This window comes from Neophocaena asiaeorientalis, unplaced genomic scaffold (assembly GCF_003031525.2).
Source record: "Neophocaena asiaeorientalis asiaeorientalis breed wild unplaced genomic scaffold, Neophocaena_asiaeorientalis_V1.1 scaffold169, whole genome shotgun sequence".
NCBI classification, from domain to species: Eukaryota; Metazoa; Chordata; class Mammalia; order Artiodactyla; family Phocoenidae; genus Neophocaena; species Neophocaena asiaeorientalis.
In genome coordinates, this window is record NW_020172187.1 from 4,233,482 (window position 1) to 4,252,632 (window position 19,151).

At 38.5% G+C, this 19,151-nt stretch overlaps 1 protein-coding gene across 1 annotated transcript in view; it reads left to right on the top strand.

The window, feature by feature from the left end:
- The window catches only part of EYS (EGF-like photoreceptor maintenance factor), a 1,631,219-nt gene that overhangs the window by 1,463,505 nt on the left and 148,563 nt on the right, over positions 1-19,151 (top strand).

Below are 19,151 nucleotides of genomic sequence, written 5' to 3' on the forward strand. Positions count from 1 at the left end.
CCCACCCCGGCGGGTGAGCAGACAAGCCTCTTGGGCTGTTGAGTGCCGGTCAGCACCGATCCTCTGTCCGGGAATCTCTCCGCTTTGCCCTCCGCACCCCTGTGCTGCGCTCTCCTCCGAGGAACCAAAGCTCCCCCACTCCGCCACCCACAGTCTCTGCCCACAAAGGAGCTTCTATTGTGTGGAAACCTTTCCTCCTTCACGGCTCCCTCCCACTGGTGCAGGTCCCGTTCCTATTCTTTTGTCTCTGTTTATTCCTTTTTCTTTTGCCCTACCCAGGTACGTGGGGACTGTCTTGCCTTTTGGGAGGTCTGAGGTCTTCTGCCAGCGTTCAGTAGGTGTTCTGTAGGGGTTGTTCCACGTGTAGATGTATTTCTGTTGTATCTGTGGGGAGGAAGGTGATCTGCGCGTCTTACTCTTCCTCCATCTTCCCCCGCCCCCCAACGACTCCATGTTTTTTCACTTCATTTATGTAAGAATTGAACTTATTCTTCAGAATGATGTATTAAAAACTCATTGCTTCCTAATATGACTACCCTATTTTATTATTAGCAAAATTATTCCATCAATGTATACTTAGAATGCTATTTATTTGATCTTATATTTTTCTCTGAGACTTAATATTTGACAAGATAGTTATGTCCATTCACAATAATTTGATTCATCATTCAAGTGATATTTGAGATCACCTAAAATTAAATCATTACAGTAATTAGTAGTTTTTACTTGCTGGAAGTAGTGTGTGGTATAAATTTCTGGGTTGATTCATTCACACTTTTATAAAAACTATCAAGAATGTGAGAAACAATTATTTAGAGGCACATTTTTAAAAGACTATTATCTGTGATAAAAAGTAATTTCAAAATAATAAATCATTTTTCAGAAGAATTTATGTGATTTAAGTAGGGAAAGCCCAAGCTTCTGAGCAGAAACCATTACTACGGAATTGTCCCTAATGTTGAGCCCAGATGGCAACACGTCTCAAAAATGCTGTAATTACCAAATATCTCCAATTCCACTATAGAAAAATCTTAAATTCAAACCTCTCCTCTTCAGTACAGTTCAAATTCTTATCAGAGTAACAATCTCATTAGTTAGTGTCCTTAATTCCAGGTTCTCCATCTCCCTCAAGGACAAAGGTGATGATGCCACTCCCCTACTTTAACAGTCTACTGGATTCTTATTGTCTCTGGGAAATGAAAACACATTGCTTGCCACATTTTCCTTCACGTCACAGCCTGCCTATCCTACAGACCCCACTCCCACTTTTCAAGGCCAGTGCCCTATTTGTCTTTTTACCTGCACCATATGACTGAGTGCAGAAACACGGTAAGACCTTATATTCATTTCCTCTGAGTGCTGCAACAAATCACGATGAACTCAGTGACATAAAACAACAGAAATTTATTTTCTCACAGTTCTGGAAGCTAGAAGTCCAAAATCAGGACTACTGGGCTGGAACCAAGGACAGCTCCTAGCCACACTCCCTCTTGAAACTGTAGAAGACACTCTGTGTCTGGTGTCTTGCAGCTGCCAATGTTCCTCGGCTGTGTGCATAGCCCCAGTCTCTACTGCCATGGTTACATGGCCTTCTCCTCTCCTGTTTGAGGCAGTTCTCTCTCTCTGCCTCTCTTTTATAAGGATAATTGTAATGACATTTTGGGCCCACCCAGATAATCCAAGATATAATCTCCTTATCTCAACATACTTAATTATATCTGCAAAGACACTTTTTTTTACATTATGAAAAATAATCAAGCAATAGCACATTTATTCATAATCAAAATGGGTCAAATCAAAATGACCTTCAGCAGATGAATGGATAAATAAACTGGTCCATCCAAACACTTAAATATTATTCACAGCTAAAAAGAAATGTGTTATCAAGCCATGAAAAGACATGGAGAAAGCAAATGTGTATTACTAAGTAAAAGAAGCCATTTGAGAGGGCTACATATTGTAAGATTCCAACCATATGACATTCTAATAACAGGAATTCAGGAGGAGAGATGAAGAAGTGGAGCACAGGGGATTCTTAAGGCAGCAAAACTATTCTGTATGATACAGTAATGGTAAATATATGTTACTGTACATTTGTCAAAACCATAAAGTGTATAACACCAAGAGTGAACGCTAATGTAAACTATGCACTTTAGATAATAATGATGTGTCAGTGAAGGTTTATTAATTATAACAAATGTCCCACTCTGGTGTGGGATGTTGATCACAGGGCAGGCTGTGCAAGTGTAGGGGCAGAGGGTATATGGGAATTCTTTGTACTGCCCACTCGATTTTGCACTGAACCTAAAATTGCTTTAAAAAATAAAGTATGAGGGCTTCCCTGGTGGCGCAGTGGTTGAGAGTCCGCCTGCCGATGCAGGGGACACGGGTTCGTGCCCCGGTCTGGGAAGATCCCACATGCCGCGGAGCGGCTGGGCCCGTGAGCCATGGCCGCTGAGCATGCGCGTCCGGAGCCTGTGCTCCGCAACGGGAGAGGCCACAACAGTGAGAGGCCCGTGTACCGCAAAAAAAAAATAAAATAAAATAAAGTATGAGAAAAATAACTAAGCAAACAGTTTTAGTACTTAATAATTACTTAGTACATAAGAATTAGGTATACAAAATGATTTAAGATGCAGTATTTGATATTGGGAAGCCTGACCTATAGACAAATGATTCAACGCACTGTGATATATATAATGACAGAAGAACTGCTTAGAAGGTACAGTTGTAATAAAACCGTGGTACTCACAAAAAAGATCCTGAATAGACATATAGACTTGGGGTTCATAATCAAGTAGGAAATGGTTAGAGTTATGAAAATTATGAAAACAGTTTAACAGATTAGGGAAGGCAGATGTTCCCATCCAGCGTACATGATCTTTCAAGTATTTTACAGTGGAGTTGAACCAACAGACACACATCCGAGTAATGTGGTGAATGTTAACATAGAAATATGCACCAAAGGCTTTGAGGTAATAGAGAGAAACGATTACCCCAAGTTCATGGAAGTTTAGAGCAGAACGCCTTACACCGAGTACCAGTCCCAGGGGAGCAGAACATGGTACACCAGCTACCAATCCCACGGAGGACTCCACACACTTCTACCCGTGGCGTCTTGTATTGGAGTTGCCAAGGACAACACAACAGTCCTTCACTTGAATGGAATAGGGCTTTACTTGCTCTTTCCTTACTCTACTCCGTAGAAGAGACAGAACAAAATCAGTTCCCATGGAGCACATCCTCCTGTCATGGACCAAGTCCCTCTCCCCCGACCCTGGCAGCTGATGCAGGGCAACTGGCCTACAAACCTCTCCTGTGCTTCTGCAGCAGGACCCAACTCCTCCCCACAGAATCTGAAGTACATGCCTACGGGTCCTTGACACACACTTCAACAGAACAAAAGGGCAGTCATTAAGCATGAAACAGAGAAAAACCTTTTCCCAGGAGGTGATGCGCCCAGCACAGGCTGTGTGAGCTCTTTACCTCTAGGAAAGGAGGTGTTCCAGGCCCAGGGCCCATTTTTATGCAGCCCCATGGGAGCTGAAAGACCACATTGAAGGGACAGCCTTTCCAAAGAGAAGGTCTGTCAAGCTTATGGAACAGTTTCCTCTAGAGGGAAAAGCTGATCTCATCCTTGAAGCCTAAATCAGAATTACTCATGTCAAGAAGAGGAGGGTTTAGGGGAAGGGAAAGCTAAGCAGAGGGAAGAGCTCAGTAGGAAAGGTGCAGAGGCGGGGGTGAGGTGGGGGTGGAGGGATGAACTGGGAGATTGGGATTGACATATATTCACTAATATGTATAAAATAGATAACTAATAAGAACCTGCTGTATAAAAAAAATAAATTAAAAAAAATTTTTTTTAAAAAGGTGCAAAGGTGGGGGTGGGTCCAAGGAACTGCCCAGGTTGAATCTGTCACTGATGGTAAATTAAGGGTCTGGTTCAGGGTAGCAGAGTTGGAGGTTGAGAAGTGCGTAGGGCAAGCAGACAGACTAGATTTTACCTTGTAGGTGACGGGTTGGTTGGTAGATGCATCTTACTGAAAGATGCCAGGGAGACGGAGAGCAGAATAGGATTAAAATCAGAATAGATAAATCCCAACATTATTGTTAAGGTCATTCAGACAGGATGGAGATTCATAGAATGATTAGGACAGGTTAACCAACTATGTCCTAAAGTTATTGCTTTTATTCATAGGGGCTTTCGTTTCTGGTTCCAACTCTGATGCTAACAAGCTGTGAAGACTTCACAGTTCTCAGTTCCTTCATCTCTAAGATAAAACACATATTAAATAAAATTTTATGTCTCCAAAATCCAAACTACTGATTCAATGATTATGCCTCCATTTTCTCTTATATCGTTCAATAATGAATATGATAATACAATTCATATTATAATTACTTGGTACAATTTTAATTGATTTGATTAACAACTGAAGCAAAATGAAATCATTGACATTGTGGGCAAAGATGTTATCTACATTTTAAATAGGATATATCTTTAACTATTTATGCTCAACACCTCTGTTCTTTTTTCAAAAGCCAACAAAAATAGTTTTTAATCTCCTTTTAGTTAGTTAAGGTCCTCTCAGATTGGACTGCATAATAGGCTGGATATATTCTGATTATACCCAAGAATCAGCATAAATAAAAATGTATTAACATTTCCTTAGAACAAGGTAGTGCATTTACATATTTCAAGCTTATGTTAATAACTAATTTGTTCTTATACCTGCAGTTGCTGTCTCACTCATAGGCCCTTGTTTCATCAGTTTGCTGCTGGGTCAACTGTTTGTATTTTATTGCAATAAATGAGCCAGACAGTGTCCTGACCTACCTGACCCCCAATGTCTGAACTTGAATGAAAATAAAACAATTAAGTGCTTAATTATATTCCATTACCAAAAGTAAGGAAACAACCTTTTGTGCCAAATATAAAAGTTGCCTCACTTTCTGCACTCAGATTTAATTTTCCCAAGTACACTTTCCTTCCATGGTAATATTCAACATTTTGAAACTCTCACTCTTGCACTTTTGAAAAATGTCAACCCTCAATTTTATAACATTTTGAGGGCACTTTCAACCTTTCATTATTTATACTCATCTCCCAAAAATCTGTGATAGGCACAGTTAAGGTAGCAGTCAGAATAAAAGGTCAGTATACAGATTGAAGTGTTATAAGCCATCAATAAAGATAAAATGGACTTAAAAAATCATAGCAGAAACTAACTTCTTTAACACCTCATCATCTTCTTATCACCTTATTACCAAATTCCTAAGGAATTTATCATTTTCAAAATGCATTATGTTGCAGTTTCCATGACAGTACTTATTTCTGGAATCTTCTAAATAGTTAACACATTAGCTTAAAGTAATACCATTTTTTTTCAGTGCAACCATATATGTGTATCTTTTCTCTTTTTGCTTTGTCTATACAGACTATAGCATTTCCCATTGTGACTTGATTTCATATTATCTAACATACAAACTGGAGAATAGGTCTTGTTTTGTAGACAAGATATCTTAAAATACAAACTTAAAATATGTCAAGTTTTAATCCTGTAAAATGTACTCAAAAGAAAAGTCAATGTGCTTTGAAATCAAACAGACATAAGATGATCCTTGTATGACCCATGCCAGTAGATAAAGAGCTGTTTTCTTTTATTCAATAAAAAAAATGTATAGATTATTCAGTCCCTTAAATCAAGGCATGACAAGAAACATGGAGCATCTTTTCCTTTTTTACCTAGAAACTAGGGATCTAGGATGCCAACTTTTAAGTTTCTTTCTAGGTCTTGAAACCATGCCATATAAAAGATGTTTTGTTTGAAAACAGCTCACTTTGCAAAGACTGTCAGTCATCATTTATTGATGGATAATTATTTGATATAACTATAGACCATTCACATTGGAAGAAGAATATTCCACCCAAAGTGTACAACTATAACCAATGCTTCCAATTTTTAAAAAGTTGGACAGACTCATTCAAAATATTCTCTTTTTACTCCCAAAGTGGTTTAGGTATGTACAGTAGAAATATTGTGAAAATGTGGAAATCATGTCACCAGAGATGTGTACCATAATCATCTAGTAACTTGTTAATACACATGCCCAGTTCCTCACTATCAAAAGTCCTATTATTTTTTTAAACGTCCTCATGGAAGAAAGACTCCTTCTCTCCGGGAACTTATGTGGTATAGATTGATCTTTTGCTTTGTTAATAAAGTGAATTTGATCATTTAAATGTAAAAATGTGCCCAAAGTATTCTTTGATTAGTAAGATTTCAAAAATCAGAATTTGATGGATTATCTGAAAATACATTGACATGAAAGTAGCCTTTATATTCTTAATAATGCAGAAGTGGTTTATATTTTTGTTCACCAAGAACCAAACCAGGTCAAAACATTTTAAAATCTATATTTAAAGATAAGTTGCATACAGTAAAGCACACGCATCTCAAGGGTGCCCTCAATGAATCTTCACATATGTATACACACAAGTATTCACAACCCAGATCTTTTCATTTACTTGATACAAGTTTTACTTATCTCTCCTAAGCAATAGAAACACTTAGGAGATTGTTTCAGGTATGTGTTCTTAAAAGAAAAATATTACATTATATATTTTATTTTCCCTTGAAAATGCATAGAATTTTATTTTTAAATTCCTCAACACACATTCATTGGGTAATCATTACATGTCAGCCATTGTTCCAAGCTCTGAGAACACAACTTCGTAGTGTAGTAAGGATTCTGCTCTCCTGGAGCTTACATTCTAGGCAGTAGACAGTAAATAATCAACTAAATTAATAAGAAAATAAATAGGAATATTTCAAAAGTGATCAGCTGTAATAAACATATTAAGAGTAATGTAATGAACAGAAATGAGCAGTGCGGGAGCAACATTAGATTAAAGACTCCTCTCAGAGGATAACATTCCATCTGAAATTTGATCATGAGAAGGCCCACTGTAAAGCTATACAAAGGCAGAAGAAAGTTCCAGGCAGAGCACAAAGAGCCTAAATGGAGAGCAAACACAGAATGTTTGCAAAGTCAGGACCACAGTTTGGGTTCTCCCCAAAACAGAGGTTGTATCACAGGCTTAGGTACAAGCAACTTATCAGAAGTGATGGCAAGGAGCCAGTGAAGGACTGGGGGCCAGGAGACAGAGCAAGGCAAGGTCAAGAGAAAGGGAAGTTATTGCATCGCTGCTCTAGGTGACAGGGGCTCAATTCTGCTGGAACCTCCTGAGAAGCCCACAGAAGGTCTCCAAGAAGTGGGCAACTGAAGGGTGAAAGGAAGAAGCATTTTTCCACTCCTTCCAACCACCACTGGTTGAAGATTGTCCCAGAGGCGTTAATGCTGCTCTTTCAGGCTGCCTCTGCCCAGGGCAAGAAGGAGCCTGTGTGAACTTCTGAGCCCAAGGCAAAAATGATTTGCACTCTTGTGGTGAGAAATTGGCAGAGTGCGGTGAGCCTGGGCTCCCAGGGAGCTGCCTAGGATAGCTGCTCCAGTCAGTGGAGCCGAGGGGACTTGACATGGCACGTCCAGGGCTTCTAAAGTAAGAGGACAATGGATCAGAGGGAAGAGGGGCCAGATCATGTCCAGACCTGTGGGCTCCGGTTAAGAAAAAAAAAAAAAAAAAGGTTGAATTTTGTTGCACATATAAGAGGAAGCCATTGCTTTAAAAGCTGGGGAGGGTTGTGACTGGTTACTAGCTGAAGGAATCCATTGAAGAAAGAAAGATGAATACTATGTTATGATGTGTAGCAGGAATTTTTTACAGAGTATCACCTTGCTCAAATGAAGGGGAAAAACATCACACTAATTATGTTTAAGTTAACTGTTGGGTATATTTGGATATAAAATCAGAGACATCCTTGTAGGATCTAGCCTCTGCTTGGTTCTTCAAACTCCCTCCCTTATTTTGAACTCTAGGCAAAAATGGCTGCTTTTGAGTCCTAGGATATGCCAGGCTGCTGCTCATATCTTGTCCTTCATATGTGTTGTTCACTGTTTGAAACACACCCCACTCTTTACCTAGGCCAATTCCTTATTTTTTATATTTCCATTCAATTATTAATTTTATTGAAAATTCCCCTCTGATCACTCATCTAAAAAAAGCCTCCTGCTGTCCTCTCCTGAAGCATCTGCGATCATCTTTCTTAGCACTTAATATAATTTGTAATTGTATACTTAATTTCTTAATTCCTGTCTCCCCATTCAGAATGTAAATTCAATACAAAATGGGGCAAGATCTATTTTATTCACTGCAGTGCCTAGCAATGTCTGGCATAGAGAGGTCATATTTGCTGATTGAGTGAATAAATGAATGATTCAAAATGACAGCAAACTAGCTCTGGCTGAGGTGCAGCAGGCTGGGTAAAAGACCTGTCCTTTTTCCCTTCAAGGAGGCTTATGGACTGTCTTCAAGGAACTTCAGTGCAAAACCAAACACAATGTGACAACCTTGCTTTTGGCAGATGGGATATCTCTGAAAAATATTTGTATGAAGCTATTTATTGGAGACTTGAGTGACACCTTTTGTAAAAGAACAAAGCATCCCTTAAATAGTCCTGTTTTATATATTACAATGCACCTTCACACCTAGAGGTTTCATGAAGGAACTGGGATAGTCACTAACAATACTTTTTGAGAACAAATGACTCCTGACTAATTTACAGATTAGCTAGTTCTTTTCACTTTTTTTAAAAAACAGATAACTTGATTTTAGATATCAGAGGTTGAAAGTAGCTGCAGGATTTTTCGATTGAAAGTTCTAATGTGTCTCTTCTTTCTAGTGTGAAAGGCTAATCAGTTTCAGGAACATGCTGACGTAGGATTAAGGTAAATTGTGCCTTGTCTTTTAAAATCCTGTAGAATAATCAACCGCTCTAAGTCCCAAGGAGAACAATAGCTTCCTACATGTGATTAAACTAGCAAACAAGTCTTTGTCCTTTGACCTGCTTTTTTGACTTCTATTTTACTTTGATTAGACTTAAAGCAACTAAGATAAATGAAGATTTTCTAACCCATTTTACACTTTCCTATAAATAAAGCTTATGCCAAAAATATAACTCTATTACATGAGTAATAGAAATAACTTGGTGCTGAATACTTTGCATATATGTGTCATGGAGGGGCAGAGGGAGGAATTAACTTTAAATGAAATGAATTCGGAATTGAATTCAAGATTTATACATTCTGAGAAAAAAGTATTAAAATATGTGTCTATTCAAATCCATTTTAAGTTGCATAGAAAAATGTCATTCAGTTTGAACTGATTGGAGAATTTGTACCAACTAAATAACTCATATATGTTAGTCACCAGGAAATCTAACTTTTTTACCAGGAAATATTTCAAACAAATGAAAGAAAACTTCAAATAAATTGTACTAAAAAAATAAAAAGAAAAGTAGCCTCTAGCTTTCAGAGATCTGCTCCGTGCCATAACCTGTCTCAGAAGAAGGTTTTCTGGACCCAATATGTAATCCTTTTCCAAACCAGTTCTATTTCTGTGCTATAGTGAGCCTAGCGGTTTGGGATTTGTCACGTGAAGCAATTTAGGAATTGCTTCCTGCAGGTGGAGATGCATTTTATGGTGAATCATTGTTTTAAAAATAATAAACTCCTGGGAAAGGGGCTTAAAATGATCCCCCCAAATAGCAAAATGCAATGGAGCCAATCTGATGGAATAATTGAGGGGGAGAAACTAATTGAAACTATTGAAACAGCAGGAAAGTTGACTGTTCTTTTTTTTATCCATTTAATGTAAAAGAAAATTGTTACATCTAATAGAGCGTCCAAAAAAAGTGTTAACTAGGCATCAATACCTTTTAAAACTACCCTTTACCGTCCGTAAGGTCACTGAACTGAGAAGCTCGCCTCTAGCTGAAGCACCTTTTGATGAAGGCTGGCCATTGTACAGGGTTTTCAAAGAAATAGTCCATTTAACATGTCAACCAGTTCCAAGAAGAGATAGTCTTTTCCAGGACAAAGAACTTGAAAACTTAAACTTTTAATTGAAAAAGCCTGAAGCCACTTTCAACCTCTTGTATTTAAAACTCAAATTATCCCTTTCAGGATTAAAGGAAAAAAGAAAAAGGAAAAGAAGCACACTTATATCAAAGGTAGCAAAGCAGTGATTTATTGTCAGTAGTTCTTTCTTCAGGAAAGCTGTTTTCAGTTCTCTGACCTTTTTATCTCATTTTTATCAACTTAATACAAAATAATACTCTATAATCATGCCCTAAATATATGTAAATTTGAACCCTAATAGAATGAGTTTCCAGATAGTATTGCAGTTAAAATAAAACCACGGCCTTTCTACTTCAGACTTAGTTTAAGGTGGGAACACTTTATGTTTAATCATACATTCAGTATAATAAGCTAAGGGGAAATATTATGACCCCAAACAAAAGAAAACCGTGCCCACACTTTGCTAGGGTCTGTCTCTGTTTACTCCTGCTGTCCTCTTAGTACTCCTCCCAGATGGTTCATTTGATAATGAATTATCATCATCGTCACCATTGTCTGCAGAACAGTTGTGTGAAAAGGAGCTGCAATGCTTTCTATCTAGTCAGTTCTCTCCTACGGGCATAGTTTTCACTTTCACAACTATCCCCAATAAGCTCACCAAATTGCTCTTGGGAACAACAGCTTTTTCATGTATGTTAACTGTATCTATCCAAGAAAAAAGTATGTGTTCATTTAAGCTTGAAAAGAACTTTCCCATACCATGTTCCCACACACACGAGTATCTTTTCATGCAGTGGTAACAAAAGTAAAATGGACAAATACTTTAGTGCAACCTTTCTCATTTCACTGACATGGTAAGTAGTTGATCCAGCACTTTAAATTCTTTCGGTGTTTGAGTCAAAGTTTATTTTCCTTCAGCTGCCTCTCCCTCAACACCAACTAGCATTGTAATCCATAGGTTCTCTTAATTTTAAGGGAAATCAAATTATTTTTACATTCATACAGTTTATTTTGATACTACATCGCATATTCACTAGGATATCCATGGATGCTTCAAATAATATACATGTAAAAGTGAGTTCATTATATATTCCCTCTATATTCCAAATCTTTATACTTCAATTCCAAGAATGGCAGCAAAATCTATGCCATTGCCCAAACCAGAAACCAATCATCAGGTTAGCTAAATATTTTTCCTCTAAACATGTATCAAACCATTTCTCTCTATGCCCACTTCCATTGGGTTTATCTACACTTCTGCTTGGATTTCTTTAATAACCTACACAACTGGCTAATCTGTGTATAACTTGAGGTCTGGCAGGAGACAGAAGCCACATAGTCACTTAGGAAAGTTGAATATGAAGAATTATTAGCAAATAACAGAGTATTAACTCCTAAAATGTAAACAGTGCATTAAAGAGTTTAGGTATAGTGAATGTAGGGAGCACTCCCTTCTCCCAGGTCTGAGGAAGAATACTCAGGGAAGGAACAAATTTGGAGCACACACATACACACACACACACACACACACACACACACACAAACACACACTGGCGGGTATTGAGACCACCTTACAGAGAGTGTGGCCACTGGATGTGGAAAAGTTCACAAAGGTGCCACAGGCCTGAAATGGGAGAGGAAGCTACCTACTGGGTGCTAAAGAGGCTCCCAGGAAACCGGGCAGGGGCACTGCTGACTCATCCTCTGGGATGTGAGGACCTCCCCGAGAAGGCACCCACAGGGCTGCTGCTGAGTCACCAAGGTGCTGCCCACAACAACAAAGGGCCAGCAGAACTCACTGGAAAACCATACTTGGAAGCACAGCTGAAATTTGCTGGGAGTGAGCACCACTGGGTGCCCCAGCAGCAGTAAGAAGAAGAAAGCACATCAGAACTAGGAAAGAAACCCCCCTTCCCTCAGTGTCCCCCCAGTACATTTTCCACACTGTAGCCCTGAAACCTAGCAGGATTGCGGGCCTTCCCAGGAACAGACCTCCATGTCCCCCACCTCTTTTTTGTAGAAAAGCTTTAGCCTCCTAGGCCTTCCCTGAGTTCCAAAGAGCAAGTTTAATCAGAGAAGTGAGAAAACACAGAAACAAAGGAAAATTTTCAAACAAGACAAATTAATAATAGTTCTTTCATAAAACAAAGTCCAGAACTTTTAGTTCCTCTTCAAGGGCTATAGATAATATCCTGAGCCATGTCCTTGAGCTGTTTTGCAGATACTAAAACCCCCGCCAGGTGGAAGAAGTTAACTACCTGCTGACCACCAGCACGTAGACCCCAGACTGGTTGGGAACAAAAGGCTGATGATTGAGATTCCCGACACATCATCCTGTTCCCTCACTACCAACCAATCAGAAGGATGTATGCAAATAGGTCACACACCCTGCTATCCTCTCCCTCACCTGGCCTTTAAAAACCCTCCCTTGAAAGCCATCAGGGAGTTTGGGTCTTTTGAGCATGAACTGCCTGGTCTCCTTGCTTGGCGCCAGGCTGGGTGCCCTGCAACAAATGCTGCATTTTCCTTCACCACAACCCAGTGTCAGTAGATGGGCTTTCACACTTGGGACAGTAACAGCCCTAGAATAAAAATTCTAAAACATAATATGATTACTTCCCTGCCCAAAATCCTTCAACTGGGCAAAAGGAGAGAAGGGTGGAGAAGTAAGTGCAGGAGATGATGTAGAAAGTCAAGCACTGATGTTGATGACTGAAATTTTAACTATTGAGTCAGAAATGAAGTCATCCCACGTGAGTATGGGTCACAGGGCTTAGAGACTGGGAAAGATCTGAACAACCGTTTTGTGGAAGGGGAAAAGAAGTCAGATGAACAGAGAACGTGATCTGGACTAACTTAAACGTGCAGGCTATGCTACAGCGAAGGAGCTGCCCAAGACAAAGACTTGAACTGGGTTTGGGACTGAGGAAACGACCTCTTGTACAGAGTCAGTACTGAATGGCAAACTCGATATTGTTGCTCATAACTGTGTGCCCAACTTTGTATATGACCTTCAAAATTATAAGCTAAATATACCATGTGGTTCAAGGGATAGACACTAAACATCTTGCCAGTCAATAATATATGGTCTGTATCATTCAAGACACTGACTCTGCATAAGATCTGGGACCGTTCCAGATGTCACCCTCTTGCTCTAGTGGCAGAGATGCAAACTGTACTATAAGAGCAAGCCTGAATAAGTATAAGAGTATAAAAGGCAAGAACTTCTCTAAATTTCTTGCTTTTTCCCCCAACCCAAAATTAGAACATAAAGATTTGAGGAAAAAGAGGACCTGAAATAAGCAACAAATTGCCAAAAAAAAAAACAAAACAAAAAATTACATTTCTTGTTGCAGATTCAACAATGTAGCAATGCTCATAAAAATGTTTCAGTGTTCATAAATGCGTGTCTTTTAGAGTTGTTATTTACTATTCCTTATGTTTGTGAGGAATAAATTCTCCCCTACAGCAATTTTGTAAATAGTCCTTGACATTAGAAAAGAACAACCATCAACGTTGCAGGCCATGCTTCCACCTTCCGACAACAGTTGAACTAACTATGGAAATAGCTGAGTAGAAACTGTATGTGTGTGAACGTGACTGAGGTCAGGGGAGCACGTGAAACAACAATTTGTTGGCTTAAACATTTTAAGAGAATTTTTTGTTTCTTTTTAGTAGGAGTTAAAATAGCATTTTGAAAGCTTATACCAACTCTCCTAGCCTTAAATAGCCTCCAAATAGGCACATTATCTTTACAGGAAATTATCTGAGAACTCCAGAGCTTCATCAGCATTGCATTTACTGATAACATTATATTAAATCCTGCCCAAAATGCCCTTATGGTGCATGGGACTGGAAACTGGCTAATTTTGCAATGAACACAGAGTAGGAAAACTATTCTGAAATCATTTCTTGGACACAAAGTCTAATCTCAAGACCCTAAGATACTTTTATTAATTGGGGGATGTATGAAATGATGCATTCTAATGCACAATTTTATTTTCTCACCCATCAATATCCTTCTGTCCCAGCCCATTTCTCTTTATTGTTTTTTTCCCTACTTCTTTGCATACTTTTTTTTTATATTTGGTAACAGCTTTATTAAGATATAATTCACATATAATTTGCCCATTTAAAGTGGACAATTCAATAATACTTAGTATATTCATAGTTGTATAACTATCACCACAATCAATTTCAGAACATGAAAATCACCCAACAAAGAAAACCTGTACTGTTAAGCTATTACCTCCTAATCCCTCCACCTCCAACCCAGCCCTAGACAATCGCTAATCTATTGTTTCTATAGATTCCCCTATTCTGCAAATTTCATATAAATTGTTTTCTGTCAGTTGACGGACATTTGGTTGTTTTTGTCTTTTGGTTATCATGAGTATGCAATGAACATTCATTATGAGTTTTTGTGTCGACATATGCTTTCATTTTTATTGGCTTTTTGTCTAGGAGTCAAATTGTTGGGTCAAATCAGACCACTTCTCTTTGTATCAGATTCCATTCTATAGCTTTTATGCCATCATTAACTGATTCAGGCTCAATTAATCATATGTTTCACCTATGCCCCCTCTTTTCCCTAAAATATAATGAATAGCTGATCAGTGTCACATACTGTGCTAGGCACATTTTCAAGCATATCTCATTTAATTTATTTAGCTTATGGCCACTTTTACTATGTTAGCTCTCTGTTTGGGGTTTGATATTTTCTGAGTCTCCTCCCTTGGAAGCAAGGCTTTAACTCCATTTCATAAGGACAAGTGGGTCCAAAGCAAAAGAAATGGAAAAGATGTCTCTTGCTGGGAAGGAATTTCTGATCATTTTTCTTTATCAATGAAGACCTTTTGTAAAAGGTCTTGAACCATGGTTTTAAGAGAGAGGAGGAGGGATAGAGGGAGAAAAAGAGAGAGATTATAACATAAATTCAAATTTTCTTCACAAAATACCCATGAGATAGAATCGGTAGCTCCTAGAACAGGAAGAAACAAAAGTATTTTATATCTTTTGTGAATTATTCCTGTTTTAGGTATGTTTTATATTTTCTTCACATGTGAGTCTGTGACTTTTATTATTGCTCTTATCATTTTCCATCTTCTTTGTTTCTGCCTTTGGTAAATTCTTTCCATTTAAAGTAAAAAGCTCCTGAAACAGAAAGACATTTTCTCCAGCCTCTCTGTTCATGGGTAGATTATACAAGCGATGTTTCTCCTAGTTCACTTTCCAGACCACCTTAAGATAATTTTCGTTTTGATTTTTTTCTATTATTTTCAGGTTTGGCTACTTTTAAAAAGCAAAAGTTAAAAATGAAAAATGTCCAGTATGATGGCATGCCTTGTTGCAAGAAATAGCATCCTTTTAGGCAGCTTTGTCTTAGAGACAGACAAAACAACTATGTGTGGTGCTGGGAGAGCAAGTCTCCACACACAGCTGAAAACTTCTTTGAAAGGAGTTCAAAAATGTGAAGGAATTCTGGGGGTGGGGGGATTGCTCTGTGGTTGTAGTTTGGGAAATTCCTGAAAGTAGAATGGCAGTCCCTCTTGAACCACAGCTATTCAGGATCTCTTTTGCATTCTTCCCTAAGCCTGTGACGTGTGCTATAAATAGAAGAGCCTATGAAGAGAGATGGGCTCTTTTTGCCAACAGTCATTTTATTTTTTAGAAGTGTCTAGAGACATTATTCATAAGGATTCATTCTTGCACATTTTCCTGCTGAGAATCTCCCTCTCTTGACACTGTGGGTGGTCAGCTTTGAAATCCATTAATGATCTGTGAGATACAGAGAGTGCAGAAAGAGTTATTTATTTTTTAAGTTAATACATGAGGAGCCCTTTTAGTTCTAGAAGGTTTTCAGGCATCTGGCTGTGCTATGTAAATAAGGAGCATCCTTTTCAAGCCAGCATCTTTGACTTTGTTAGCTAAATTTTCTAAAGATAATTTTTAATAAACATAGAAACTTAATGACAATCATTTGATATGCTGACTGTATTGTGACTTGTAATCAAATACATTGTAGCAGTTATAGTGCAAAATATACAGATGTTTGCATACACTTAGATGGGTGGGTTTTTTTAAGGTTTAAAATGAGTGAATATTTTTCTGCTTCATGTTGTTGACAAGTGTAAAATATATGTGCAATAGACCCTATATGGCACTAGTAAAATAAAAACCCTCTAATCTTTGTACTTTGATGGGTAAATATCATGTTTTCAGATGTATGTTAGTCAAAAGTCAAAATGTTGCCCCCAAAAAGAAAGAAAATTATAATGTCCTGGCATCCTGCTAAGAACACAATAGTAACTAGTGCCCATCAAGCTTTTACTCTGGAGAGAAAATTAGTCTCTGGAGAGCCGGTTTAAGCTCAAATAGACTATGCAAGAGGATCACCTGATAACATTTTTTAACTGCAGAATCTCGACCTCACCCCAGATCTTCTAAATCAGAATCTCAGAGAGCAAGGGGAGCTCAGGAATGCACATTTTAAGATCTCCACGGGAGATTCACTGGTAACATTGTGTAGTTCAGGCCAGCTTTTAGAAGCCACCGACATCTGAATCCATGCATTACAGAACTAAGACTTTAAAATCCTTGCTACTGCCTAAATTCTCTTGTCACATACACATGCTATGTCTTACAGAGACTAGTTCATGCACTTACGTTGTCTCCCCAACAAGAGCAGAAGCAACGCTCATTTATCCCATGGCACATGGCTCTGTCAGTGACAGAGGATACTGGTTGACAGCAGTTGGCAATAAATACGGTATTCTGGAGTACAGGTAAAAGCTTCCTCAACATCTAAGTTCTCTCCCACAGCTACTTTCCATTGAGAAAATTGTCCTGACCTCCTTAGAGGAAGGTTTGCAAAACAGTTTTCTAGATGGTTTGCATATTCCATGTGGATAATTCTCCCGTAACTAATTAAACAGTCCCCAATAAATTCACAACAACGTTACAACATCTGGAATAAACTGGGTGAGGGAGGGTGACATTGTTTTAATCGTTATCCAAAAATCGACTGTTACATAGGGTCCTTCAACCTCAGGTCACTCACCTTCCTGGTCGACACTGCCATTTGCTTCAGGGTATAGAGAGGCACTGAAGTGAGTTATGTGACAGCAAAAACAGCTGACTTGCTGGCTTCTGAAGAAGTTGGGATTTAGGAATGAGATCTTTGGCAAGGTCTAAATAGGAGTAACCTTTAGATTCTGATGTGACACAGCTGGTAGCAAAGATTTATTTTATTAAAACTACTGGTGAAGTACCTGGCTCTCCAGGAAATCCTTTGGGATTTGAAGGTACACTTTGAAGTGAAGTGTATACAGGTACCATCATCTGGCAAAATCTCAATTTGTTAAAGCTGATTCTTTCTAATAACATACTAATGAAATACCAAGATGGGCCAGAGGGCTTTGGACCCTTGCCCTTGGTTAGCCAGAGAAGGCATTTTCCCCTTTCATAGAGTGTTTTCTAGAGAATTTTTAGTTCACTCTCTGCTCTAGCTGTCTACTGATGTACAGTGCAGACAATTGTCATCTTCCCATGAATTTATACAAGCAAATTCTCCCAACAGCTGATGAAAACAAAAAGGAAATAAGACTTGATTTATCAATGGAACATGATTAAAATTAGTGTTTTCCTTGGTTTAACATAAAAGCATCTTGGGTTAAGTCTATATGATTGATTATATTAAATCAATCAATATTTAGATTTGTTTGACTTTCATATATGTGGTGTTCTCCTTTACTACAGAAAGATAAATTTGATCTAGAATGCAGCTTTCAAGAGTGTTATACTCCTACACTTTGTCCTAGAAAACATGTGCTTAATGCTGAGCTTTTAACTCCAAGTTAGGTGGGTGGGGGAAAGTTACATTAGATTTAACCATAGCCCCAAACCACATTAAGCTCCTAATTAACCTTTAAGTCCCACCAGAAGGCATCTCTGTACCTGCCAGGTGGTCTGGCTATTCTTTCACCACTATTTTCAGGCAAGAAGGCACAATGTTGACTCAAAAGTCCTCAAAACTTTGTTTTGTTGCCCCAAAACAGAAGAGTTTGTCTAGGGTGGTGACATTGATTTTTAACTTTTTTCCCAACTCCAGAAACCTATGATATTTTCTACTATTTGTAAACTGCTAAGCAAGTTGCCCTGAAAGTTATAAAATAAGTAAATTACTGATCACTTACAGGATCACCTTATGTGTTGGCAAAATCTGAAGGTCTCAAAGCCTCACCCCACCAAAGTCAGCTTTACCAGCTACCTGATACATACCTTCCCCATTGCTTCACCCCATTCATGTTGATAAATAATAGAAAGTATAGACATTTTAGGAAAGGGAAACCTCACCAGATTTCCAAGTCGGGTATTCATTAGTATGAAAGAATATGATACTTTCTTGTGAGCAAATTTATTTTGGACAAAGGGGATTAAAAGATGTAAGGAAGCTATCGAGAGACCAGAAAGATGAGAAGGACAAGAGAACAAGTCCATAGTGTGGGTAAAATCTACAACCAGACTGGGAGGAGGCTGAGTCATGAAGACAAAATATGTTAGCTTCCTAATTTTCAGGGTGGTCCTGGCACCTACCCTTAAGAGTTAACAGTCATGTTTAGAAGATAAGATGAAAGCAGGAAAGATAAAAACCTAGATCCATATATGGCAAGGTACGTGGTGGACTGAGGTAACAAGGAGAAAGGGGAAAAAATAGAAGGAAAGGACATCAATACTAAATGACCTTCATTTTACTGCAAGTGAAAAAAACCGCAACTCATATTGGCTTAAAAACTAAAAGGGGGTTGAGATACCTAGCTTATATAACCGTTGCATAATGGTTGGATCTAATACCCAAATAATATCATCAATAATCTATCTGTCTCACCCAGTCTCTAATATTTTCATTGCTACATATTAGTTATTTATCCTCAGCCCTCTGGATAGGCAGATGCCACCAACACTTTGGCCCTGGGGTCCATCCTGCACTAATCACTGTGATTGACACCAAGAGGTGGTCTGCCCCTCCCAATCAGGGGGCTGAGATTCTTGAGGGCTGGGAGTCTGGAAGTGAAAACTAAAACTACTGTTACTTTAAAAGGGGAATAGATGCAGGGAAGGCAGAAACCACAGATTTAAGTCACTGTCCCCTCTGGAGAGTGTTTCCCCAGCAG